At 40.5% G+C, this 12,965-nt stretch overlaps 1 protein-coding gene across 1 annotated transcript in view; it reads right to left on the minus strand.

Annotated features, from left to right (window-relative positions):
- Positions 1-9,890: 9,890 nt before the first annotated feature.
- Positions 9,891-12,965, minus strand: part of LOC140935112 (uncharacterized) — an 11,227-nt gene continuing 8,152 nt past the window's right edge. Inside the window, exon 6 of the mRNA XM_073384646.1 lies at positions 9,891-12,965. This exon is cut by the window's right edge and continues 629 nt beyond it. The gene's annotated coding sequence lies outside the window, so the exon portion shown is untranslated.

The raw sequence follows: 12,965 nt of genomic DNA on the forward strand, positions 1-12,965 counted from the left end.
TCTCGGAGCGTAGAAATTGCGTGACGGCTGACGGCAAATAAGACGGCAAAATCCTTAATTCCAATGCAATTCCAGCGAGAATAAGCTCTGTTACATTCCGGCTCTCGATATATTTTTATGATACATAAGGAGAACAAAATAAAAAAAGGTCAAAGAGAGGACAGAGAGAATAGCGGCAGAACCGAAAACTCCCTGGAATCACACCAAGACGACCATAAATGCTAACAAACCACCAAGTTGAGAAGTATTGACCCCTAAATAACGATCGCTTTTAAGTTTTCATACAAACCCCTATAATATACGTAACAACGATTCTTACACGTTTGGCGAAATGCACTTCTTTACGAGTCTTTATGGCTTTTCGCTGCCTTGGCAAACCTAAAACTATCCCTAAAAAAAACTTTCGCACAAGTCCTGAAATGGTAGTTCTTTTAATCCAAAAACAAAGAAACTCTCTAGAACGCTTTTTTAACTGATTGCTTTTCCTAGCTTGATATCTTTATACAAAGCCCATCATCAACTTCTGTGCATTGACCTCACAACGTACAGCGATATTAGTGTTCTAAAAAAATCCGGGGAGGAACTCCCTTAGATAAGCTATATACGGTAGGTATATGCCGTCCCATCGGGTAGGGTTTTTGCGCCGTTTTGTTCTGAAAACGGGTATACACTTTGCCCATTTTGGTCTGGAATCGGGTATGGTTTTCGAGGGAACTACGGGAGTTTATGAACGTATTTATCAAATTGAGTAAGAAAGAAAAAGAAACATGCAAATTCGAAATGGATTTGAAGAATTTTTTTGTTTGCGCTCTAATCTAAGTAATGATAATATAGTTTCTGCCAAAAGGCCAGGTCTGAAAACGGGTATGGATTTTACAGGTCTGGTCTGAAAACGGGTGTGGAAAATTACACTTTTTGGTCTGAAATAGGGGCAGGATTTGGAGAACCGGGCGGCACACCCCCACAAAGAATTCCGAGGAGTACTCCCCCCCGGGTAAAAACTGTGCTGTGCCGTTATTCGTTGAATAAAATTCTTTTCTGAAAAACAAACAAAACAAAACAAAACAGATACACACACAAGCGTCTTACAAGCAATTAATAAAAAATAAAAGCCTCTAAAAAATGGCCGGAAATTCCCTTTCCCTCCTTCCTCGCCCGCCCTTCGCGCTTCTCGCGCGTGTAAAATCCCTTTTCGCTTCCCTTTCGATAGCCTGCGAGGCGCAGACGCATTTCCGGTCGTCGCTTCTCTCTCTATTTTTCGGGGGAGAGAAGCGACGACCGGAAATGCGTCTGCGCTTCGAAGGCTACCCTTTCGAACGCCTGGTACCACGTGCTCAGGCTATGGAAACAATGCCAGGCTTGATATCCTTATCGAGACTAAAAGATTTGCACCGCTGACCCTTGCTGACAGCAACTGTCATTATCACAGGAAGCATGTTGAAGAGTGATTAGTTGTCATAGTTGGCTACTCCACTTTCTATTGTCCTCTCTTCCTCTATTTAGGAGTTTTCTTTTCACTTTTTGTTGACGTTTGGTTTGCTCTTTCCTTACCTACAATTAATCACAAGTTTACATAAAAATCCCGGGGGGTACTTGGGTAAATTTTTGCAGGGTATGTGCGCTGGCCTCTCAGAGCCCCTACCCCATTATGGTATATTCTGTGGCCAATTATAGACCCCATCTTAGTCACTTCTGGGCAAATATGTAATTTTCGCGATCCCAACTTAGTTACTGTCTATTTTTATGAATGGACCCATTTTTTGAGTTGAATGAAGAACACTCTACTTTTCACGTACAGTACAAACATTCTGGTACGTTTGCTGACCGTAAATAAGAACAACTGTCTTACCCCAAAAAATCCGAAAATGTGCGATCCCATTCTAGTAACTCTATTGAAAAAGCGACCCAATTACAGTCAATCCAGTCGTGAAGAAGCGACCCCATCCAGCGGGACATCCCCATTAGCCTCTTATAAGGAAGTACCCCCCCCCCCCGGGATAGAAATGCTGACCAAGCCTCATTGTAGACAGGAGGTATCTGAGTAAACAATAAACAGATAGAGCCTTTAAAAATAGATCTGTAACAGGTAGTGTTATATGACAAACTATGGATAGATTCATGGACGATCACAAAGATATGATGTAGGTTATGTCCACAATAGCAAGCCATTATTCTTCCAGCAGTTCCACGAGACAAGTACCACGATTGCTTAGGTATCTATTAAAGAATCCAAAATGGAATTTGAACAGTTAATGTCCTCTAGTTTCCCTGGACATCACATAGGATGCTTGACAACAAAGTAGTCACTCACGGCGCTGTGCAATCTCTCCTTTTTTTCCACAGCAATAAGCTGAGTGTCTTGAAGATTTCCATGTTTGGGCTCATCGTCAACATTTTTGTGGCTGCGGTAGTAGCAGTAGCAGAGAATTCCTAACGCCACAAAAAACAGCACCGCAAGAATAGGGGCAAGATATAGCAAATGATTCCAGTTTTCCATGGCCCTGGCTCAGTACATATACACTCCAAACACAATTCAAATCGAACTAAGCATCGAAGATGGACAACCCACAGTGAACCAAACATTGTAATAGAAGAAGTTGTCTGTATCTTTATCACGGGATTGGAAGGGCTCTTGAGAAGGTCAAATATTAAAACGTTTCTTAAACCGGAAGTCCTTAGCTTAATTCGGGGTAGCCGTTTCCGTTCCTTCCGAAGCTTGGAATGTGGAATACGGAATGCACAACTTCGGCGCAAAGACTGTGGAACGAAAATGTCCAATTGGTAATATAAGATATTTGATTTAGGGAATGTACGAGTTGAACAAGGCGATTTGCGAGCAGGGAAAATTAAAAATATTACAGATAATAACCGTAGTTTTACTTATAATTTTACACTGAATTTCTTGGCAATTTCTTGTCCGGCTAGGGGGGCCAAATTTATTAAGTCAAAAGTTTCAATTGATATTACAAATGAAAACAAAAATCAGGTTGGTTGGCCGCATCTTTGATATGCTTTAAGGTGACAGCGCGATGCTTTTAGTGAGTTCTTCACTTCTTGTGTGCCTATCATTACTTGGCTGTGTAGCCGCGTGATGCGGTTCCAGTCGAGACCCACAAATTGGCCCTTGCTCACCATAGAGTCTCCAGTAGCTCAAGTGGTTAGAGCATCCGACTAGATCACGGAGGGTCGTGGGTTCAAATCCCATCTGGGACTCGGATTTTTTTTCCGAGTCCTCCTCAAATTAATATCATGTTGTTGTTGTTGTTTCATCTTTAATATACTCACTTTGGAGGTTGGTTGGCCGCATCTTTGATATGCTTTAAGGTGACAGCGCGATGCTGTTAGTGAGTTCTTCACTTCTTGTGTGCCTATCATTACTTGGCTGTGTAGCCGCGTGATGCGGTTCCAGTCGAGACCCACAAATTGGCCCTTGCTCACCATAGAGTCTCCAGTAGCTCAAGTGGTTAGAGCATCCGACTAGATCACGGAGGGTCGTGGGTTCAAATCCCATCTGGGACTCGGATTTTTTTTCCGAGTCCTCCTCAAATTAATATCATGTTGTTGTTGTTTCATCTTTAATAAAAATCAAAGAGGAAAAGAAAAGAAAGAAAATGCGTAATAACGTCAAAAATAAGATAGACAGATTTGGGTGATGCACTCTCGGTGCGGAGGCTAAGGTTTAGGATTTCGCGATTTTATTTCTCGGTTTACCATCTTGTCTTTTAATATTTCAAGAGTATGATTATTAATTTCCGTTTACAATGTAAACGATTTTTTGAAACATCCCTCATTCCGCGAGTTAGTGCCAAAAATTGGAACGGTTTGTCAAGATTACATTTTTTTAATACCTAAACATTTTGTCGTGAGCATGAATAGTTGATGTTTTCCGGAGCATTCACGATTTTTGGAGGTACAATATTGAATATTATGCATTGATTACCGTAAATGACCTTCTTAACGCCACGCCCCCTGTGAGAATTACTCCAAAATACCAGGAATTAGCAAAAAGGAGCAAAATCATTCAATTCGTTCTGCCTCATTCTCTAAAAAAGTAAATAAGTTAATTGTTTAAGTCACTTTGGAAATTACATGATACTGTCTACAATTCATAATCTCAAAAATAAAAGCAGCAACTGATTTTCAAATCATAAAAATGGATCAATATTGTTAAATAGGAACAAAAGCGAAGCGTGTCATACAGAGTGCAAGAAAACATAACATGACACTGATTTTCAACTTCATTAGCTTGACATAAGGGGCCGACCATTTAACTCTTGAGGGGGGGGGGGGGGGGGGAGGGTGCTTTCTGGTCATCAAGAATTTTTTTTTCTAGCCGTTGAATCTGGGGTGTCAATTTTCCACGGGCGTAGATGGAGGGTGAGTTTTCGTTGCTCAATTAACTAGTCAGCGGTGTCCTTGAACGCTGCGATAGGTTATGGATGTATGGGAATATATATTGTATTGATTCTAAGTGACGGGGATGAAAAAAAAAATGCTTCGATTATGGGGAATGTTTTGCCTCCCAATAACAGTGTTGTCCACAAGTCAGAAGTACAGTAGTTGGATGTAACTAGTTTTATTCACGATTCACTCTCACTTATTTTCACCGCAATCACGATGTCTCTAAAAACTAAAAAGCATTTTTCTTTGTTCTCTTTTAACGTAAACGCGAATTCCGAATCGCGAATCTATGCCATAACCCGGTATTTGCCGAAAAGAAATAACAGTAATAACAGTGGTTTGTAGATTCTATTTTGATATTGAAGTTATTAGGATCATTGTATTTGTCACGCATTCTCTTGTAATCAAAAATATCCGATACGACCAGCCCTCATCACTTGAATCGGAACTTGAAATCCTGAGTGCCCCCCATGGGAGTTGCATTGATGTAGTTTTACGCTGTGTGCAGTGAAACTACAACACCAACTGGCAAATTGTATGTGCAAATTAAGCGGGGGCGGGGGGCACTTGGGTATTTTTTGGGTGGGCATGTGCCGCCCGGGACTCTAAATTGGCACCCGGTTCTAAAAAAAATTTCCTCTAAAATTGATACCCCGTTCTTAGAAATGGGCCAATTTTTTATACCCCGTTCTAGAATTCGCCCTAAAACTGATACCCTGTTCTAGGAATGGGCCAATTTTTTATACTCCGTCCTAGAAAGTTTGTTAATCGAAATAGCCCTGTTTTTTTAAAAAGATATTTCTTTATTTGTTCGACCTATACATCAAATAAATGCTTCTTCATAATCAGCCACAATTCTTAACGCATGGAACCGTATTTTTAAAAGCAATCTGTCCTTGAATAATTTAAAATGGCTGCTTACAAAACTGGAGCTTTCGTGCGTTAGAAATATTACACCCCGTTCTAGAAAACGCCTCTGAAATGGATACCCCGTTCTAAATCAGCAGCTTCAAAATCACGACCCCGTTAATTTGTTGGGCGGCACATTACCCGTATATGTAATGTATGGGAGTACCTCCCCCCCCCTCCCCGGGAAATTAAGAGACAATCAAGGAGCCACTTCAAGTAAATAACCACAATAACTTGGCATGGAGGATATGAAAACATGAAGATAATTATCTTTACGTTCTCTTAGAATTCCATTTAAAACTCATCATTTCACTTACCTTTCGAGGATTATCGTTTGTGAATTTTCCCCTTCACGTGCTTCTCCGCTTGAATTCAAAGAAAGATATCTGTCGATCAAATCAGTTAGACTTTCTGCGTCTCCTTTGTGGACTGTAAAACAGTAATTCTCCGAAAAGCGGACATTGTCAAAATTTCCTTGAAGAAATGCAATCTTTTTTTCCCTTACTTCGTCCACGGAAGACTTCATAATTGTCGCTTGAAAACCTTGATCTCGCCCGTCTGGTTTTCCCGCCAGATTGCGAAAATGTGACAGAAATAAGGTCAAAAAGTCGACCGGACGCGTGCCGACAGGAAGGAACACCGAAAACTCACCCTCCCTCTACGTCCGTGGAAAATTGTCACCCTTGAATCTGGGAATCTGGTGGGTAGGATATTTTTTTCCCTTCTCATTTCTCTGCGGGGTTTTTTTTCCTCAAAAAAGGGTCATGTGTTTACATATACAAAATGTATTTACATTTACATTGTGGTCATTGCAGTAATAGTTCTAATATGGAGCTGCAAAGCCTTAAAATGTTGTAAGCTATACAAAATCATTATTGTATAGAGAGAGAGAGAGAGAGAGAGAGAGAGAGAGAGAGAGAGAGAGAGAGAGAGAGAGAGAGAGAGAGAGAGAGAGAGAGAGAGACTTTTCAATACACGTATTTCTCTTCCTGTAACCCTCACAGGGTCAGAAAAGGTCTCATAAAGGGCGAAACCCTTAGACTTCTGAGAACTAACTCCTCAGCTAAATCCTTCTATGAGAACATCTATATCTACGCCTTCGCGCTAGCCCTCACAATCTCATAGAAAAAATCACCTCTGAGGTTAAATTTACCGAAGGGAAGTCAGCTTTACTTGAGAACAATGAAGTGCAAAAGAAAATTCTGCCTTTCGTCACCACGTACCACCCTCCTTTGCCGAACCTTAAAAACATTTTAATGAGCAAATGGCACTTAATTCAAGATCAACCACTACTGAGAGAAATATACAACGAGCCTCCCATCATTTCATATGAAAGAGCAAAGTCGCTGGGAGATATCCTCGTTAGAGCGAAACTATAAGGTCACGTATCACACTAGCCTGCGCGCAGACGAAATTAAACTCTGGTTAACTAATCAGAGTTTAGTTATCGTCTGCACGCAGGCTAGTATCACACTATCACCAGCTTATGAGTCGTGTTTGGCCTGTCAAAACCTGCCACCTAGAGAATGGTTGCAGTTTTGCTGCGATTTTGTAAAGCCCCCCGGAATGAAGAAATAGCTTTGCAACATTTTTTTTTCTTTCTTACAGCAGCGCAAGAATTTTTTTCTATTACATTTGTGCTGCATGCAATTTTTTTCTTCCGACAAGCGCTTGCAGGAAATTTTTTTTCAAAATCACCCCCCCCCCCCCCCCCCCACCGCCGCCCACTCAAGAGTTAGATGGTCGGCCTCTAAGGCAGCCGTTGTAAAATAACCAAGATAATACGTGCGCTCTGATTGGCCGAGAGGAGTGTTTGCATGAGAGTATGTAAACATGGTTGTGGCGTCAAAATGTTTTGCTTTTCGCGCGCTAATCACGCAAGCACGAATTTGAAAAAGTTTTTGAGTTCAAAACTCGACAAGTTTACTTTATTTACCCATTGCTCCGTCGGCTGAAACTTGGAAAATCGTTACATAGAAGGTGTGTCAATTTTTTTCGCTTAAGCAGACAGTTTAAGCGAGAAAAATGCGTATTTTGAATAGCATCGAAAAAATAGCATCTTTTTGCAAAGCAAGAACTCATTACGCGTGCAAGACTTCGTGTAGAAGACTTTGTGACTGGTAAGAATTTCTCTTTTAATCAGTGCCATAACAAAGAGTTTGGCGTTATTTCTTGGGAAAGTTATTTTATAAAAGCAATAGAAAACTTTTTTCCAGTGTTTGCATAGCCTGATATGAACACGAGGGGGATTGGGAGAATTCGAGACAGATATGCAAACCCGAGACGAAAACTTTGTCTATTCTATTACTATAACACCAAAGCTTCGCATTTTGGTTGGTCACTTGCGGAAGGACGAGCTCAATATGAGCTCCGTCCTGCTTCCTTGTCTTCTTGCTTCTGCGTGTACATTTACTTGTTCGACGTCGAAGTCTGGGAGATTTTAAAAAAAAAAACATCAAAACATCACGTCATAACATAGACTACGAGTAGTCCCCCATTTTTTCTCAGGGATAGTAGAGCGAGCGAAACGCGAGCGCGCGTGAAAATCACCCCACGCAAGAAAAGGCGACACGCGGCCCCGCGCGTGTCTCCGTCTTTGAATCAATGCAAATCGAAGTCGTTTTTTGAGATAAGGTTGCCTTCACCCCTAGCATGCGAACGTAGACGTTTCTCCGGTCCTCGCTTCTCTTCACCCGAGGGGAGAGAAGTACTTGGAGAGAAGCGAAGACCGCAAATACTAGTGACCCTACAACATTTAACAGTAAAATTTAATGACCATAACAAGAATTATTTTGGCGTAGAAATATTTAGCGCTACCTTATAGCTGATCAGGCCTCACAACTCCCTTCACAAAGTGCTCTTCTTTGATTTTTTGCTAAAACAATTTTAAGGTGGAAGAGGTTCCCCTCTTGCTGAAGTTGTAAATAAAACTCACTGGTGGATCTAGGGAAGGGGCCGGAGAAGGACCCGGTGCTGAACTTTATTTTCAGGCCAAACGGAAGCCCACAAGGCCGAGAAGTATTATTTTTGAGGCCTTGCTCCCGTCTTATCTATGGAAAAATTAAACACTAGTAACAAGACAGCAAAGACAAAAGCGACTTGAGGTTTGCCGCCAATCCTTCTTCAGGGGATGAGTGAGCCCCCTACATGCCTGAAGATCTGAATCCTCCCGGGAGGTAAGATTTCTATTTTTAGAATGTCTGTCTATCTCATTCTTATCACAAGTTGGAACGTGATTTTATTGGTGCGAATTTTTACTCATAGCGTGACCATGCGTCGACTTGTTTATTCGTATGCGATTTTTAGATCTTCTATGTACATGTCACGAGATAATATATTCACCGTATCGTACATTTTTATGACTAGAGAGTTTTGAAACGATTTCTTGAGGACTATTGCAGTTTGGCGCACCTTAATTATTGATTTTTTGCAAGCAACTGCTTGTTAAAAGCAATAGAGGATACAGGGCCGGGGTCAGGTCAAAGCAGAGAAGTCCGAACAATCGAAAGAGTGTAATATACTGATACAATACTGTTGACAAATTTCCAAAATTAAGCCCTCTATGATCTCAATACGCCAGGAGGAGTAGACTTTTTTTCTTCCCTATTTTTGTTTTGTTTTTCTGTTCTGTTTTGTTATTTCTTTCTCGTCTAATCGGTTTCTCTATAAATAGTTAAATAAATGACTTTAAAGAATGGGCTCATTCGTGTCCTGTCACGTATTAATACTTGGAAGGTCAAAAGCTGTCACCATTAGGCACGTAGAATTGATTCAATATCAACAATATTATATCACGCATTTCCGAGCTGTAGCACAAATCACACCAATGTCTATATGTCTACTTACAGCTCGGACATTGACCACCACTGAATCGAGTATAAAGTCGACTCTGAACAGCTCCTCAAAGGGATCAGGTGTAATTTCTGACCTTGCCAAACTATACAATGGATTGACTTAAGCTTCTTTGGCTGCAAAACATCACTGATATTTTGCAACTGAAAGGAAGCATGCACAATGGCTGATATACCCGATTTTGTTGTACTGACTGTGGCTGGAATATTTTTCGTTATTTCAGTGACAGTGGGAGTTTGTCTTTATTATCATTTCTTCAAGCTTCGAAATGACAGTGGACAGGGATCAAGGCGAAAGAGAGAAAGCTTCAAACTAAACTGTGGTATAGTTAACCCGTTTGGGTTTTATATGATGGGTACGGCCCCAGTCGAGATAAATGGACCGCCGCCATTTACGTTAGAAGTGAACGACGAAAACAAATCGACTTCGAGATGTGTCTTAGAAGAGCATCCTTTGAAACTAAGCGACAAAATGCCCGTATGCAGGAGCGTAAGCTACGAGAAGCCATTCAGGTCTCCGTGTCATCATCTACAGGTCATACAGGAAACGGAAGAAGAAGACGACGACGAAGCCGAAGAGGTGAACAATGATCGCAAATTTTGAAAGAGAGGAGAACAATCGGACAAGAAAGCATTAGCGAAAGAGCTGCTTAGCGGAGACTTTCACCGAAATGGAAACGAAAGGAAACAACAAACTTAAATATGCACACTACTGATAAAACAAACAACTTTACCTGCAGAAAGTGGCAGCTTTTATTTGAACAGCGACATAAAAAGTTAGAAGTTTGAATGGCAAATCACTTTATGTACATCAAGTCCAAACACTACAAACCGTCACAACCCCCGTCAGGCTAGTTTAAAGAGCTAACCTCTATCAAATAATAATTATAGCATACCCTTATAGACTTTGGCCTATTTGGCTATTCTAATTCTATAAACATAAATTTTTAAAAGAATCTATGGCATAGTTTTCTTGGGCAATCGTGAGATTCTATATATTCAAGCGCTATCTGTCGGAAAGTTGCCCGTGCTATTTTCAGTAGCTTTCAAAAATACCGGTAATAAACGACAAGATTAGTTTGTGAACAGAAGAAATATGAACTATCTTTGTTGCAAAAAATCCTGTCAGCACGGTATTTTCAATTCTGGCAAGATCAATCTTTAGTTGCTATTTAATCACTATGATAGCTTCGTACGATCGTCTCAACAAGTTACCTTAAGGTGTTTCGATACACTGAGTTTTTCAGAGGCCATACCCATATTTTTCAATCGCCTTAAAAGTGATTTTACCCTTGTCTGATCGCTATAAAAGTTTCACTAGTGATTGACTATAGATTGAAATTTGTCAAGATGTAGGTTTTAGTAAAATCGATGCTACTATGACAACAATAAACAAAAAACTTTGAAATTGATAAAAGCCGAATTTTGCACGATCTAGACCAGCTACTGAAAACCCAACACTTGGAACTTAAAGTTTGGTGTTTAGCAAACAATCTCCGTGAGAAGTAAAAAATTATGTTTGTTTGAATTCGAATAAATCGAAAATATATTTCAAACCTTAAATTTTCAATAGCCAATACACTGATACAATAATTTTTATCAACTCTCCCAAAGGGCTATTCTGAAGTTAATTTACAAATGCTAAAAAGAAGGGGATAAGAAGAAAAAGCTTAAATTAATTACAATCTTGGTACAAAACTAAAAGCCTAAACTATGCGCGTACAATTACGTTATCTCTTTGGAGATCTAAACTAAATCAAATATTTTAAAACTGTTTAACGTATGGAGTCTGCCCCCGCAGTTCGCGTTTGACGCTCCTCTTCAAGGTACATAGTGACGGGCTATTTCTAGTGTCTGCGGTCAGAGAGTTTCAGGCACCTACAGCGCGATAGTAAAATGACCGTTGCGCAGCAATTGTTCTGCATTGAGGGAGATTTAGATTGTCCCTTTCCCTCGTGTTGTAGTGGTGTGTGTCTGATCGCTTTCTGAGTTTACTATTCAAGTACAACGGAGCGAGGCCATTAACAATTTAGTATACTTGGGTAGTATCACGGACTAATAGCTGATCTTTGATGGAGGGCCACCCTAAACTTTTTAGTATCTGTTGATACGCGGGCGGTGAAGTTTTGCACTAATTGTAACTTTTGTAGATTTTGCTTAGAGGTGCCTGCCCAGACGGTGGAACACTCAAAACGTTTACTAAAAATAAGAGAATTCAAAATAGTTGACAAGACAGGTTTAGTAAACAGGTGTCTCGCCCTACTAATCTGACATAACATGGACAGGAGAGACGATGTTAATGTGTTTACATGATCATTAACGTTGAGGTATGAGTCCAGTGTAATGCCTAAGTCTTTAACTGAGGAAACCGGAGTGAGTCCTTGGTCGAGGAAGGGCCCTGATGTCTGATACCCTGCTTAGGAGCTGCCTTGTCCCGAAAAATATGAGTTTGGTTTTACTTGGATTTATCAGTAATTGGTGTGAGCAACACCATCCAGCAATGAGACGTAGGTCTTCCGTCATTTTTAGCCGAAAAGGAACAGTAGATCTTAGTATCGTCAACGTAGGAATCGGTACAGCTGGACTTAACTGCGGAGGGTAGATCATTTATATATAAGTTGAACAACATGGGACCTAAGATGGAGCCTTGAGGCAAGCCATGTGTTATCGTAAGCTCATCAGATAGAGAGGTGCCTAATCAAGTAGACTGCTTGCGGTCCGTGAGGTAACTCTCGAACCATTTAAGAGCCTGGCTTGATGTGCCTAGGCTGCTTAGTTTGAGAAGAAGTGTACTGTGGCAAATACTGTCGAAGGCCTGCTGAGGTCTATAAGGACCATACCCGTCAATTGCTGTTGGTCTATAGCCCTGAAGATATGATCAGTAACCAGATAGCCTGTTCCAGGCTCCGAGATGGTCGGCTCCGCTGAATTGAGAAAGCGCAAAGACGAAAATAAAACGGGAGGAAACTGGGGAGCCTTTTCACGTGCCTTTTACTTTCGCGTCTTCGCCACTATCTGAGAGCCTGGAACAGGCTAGTAACCAGAAGGATCAGAGTTTCGGTAGAATGGTTCTTGCGGTTCCCGCTCTGACGTTGAGTTAGTTTGTCTTGCTTAGTCAGGAAGTCATTAAATTAAATCAAGGCAATTTTCTCAGCCACTTTAGAAAGGACAGGAAGCAATGAGATCGGCCGGTTGTTATTGAAGACCTCATGATCACAGTCTTTTAGGTGGGGTACAATCACAGGCTTTTTCTAAGCCCTAGGGAATTCAGAACAGGCAAACGAGGAGTTGTGATAGATTATTTAATAAAAAAGTTATAAATGACTCAAATTGTTCTTTTAAGACTCCTCGTTTGCCTGTTCTGACGCTGTCCTGTTCTGTTCTGACGCAACTTAAAAGTTTTCACGTTATGCTAATTTTTCCAAAATAAAGCGCACTATACATTCCTTTATGACTAGTACATTTATAGTTTGAATTTATCGCATCTTTTGAATGTAAATCATTGTGACAATACTCACACTGAAATTTCAATCCAAAGTCAATCACTGGTGAAAATTTTATAGCGATCAGACAAAGGTAAAATCACTTTTAAAGCGATTGAAAAATATCGGTACGGCCTCTGAAAAACAGGCCCTCGAAACACCTTAATAAGCTAATCATTTTTTTCATATCGCGTAACGCAATATTAAAAGTAGATTTGCCATGGCCACCCTAGTTAAGATATCTCTAAATATAACTTAGATTCTGTAAAAAAAATTATTCATTAAAATTTATCATTTAGTCTGAGAGACGTTCTGATGGAAA

Source organism: Porites lutea, chromosome 4, assembly GCF_958299795.1.
Source record: "Porites lutea chromosome 4, jaPorLute2.1, whole genome shotgun sequence".
In the NCBI taxonomy this organism is placed as follows: Eukaryota; Metazoa; Cnidaria; class Anthozoa; order Scleractinia; family Poritidae; genus Porites; species Porites lutea.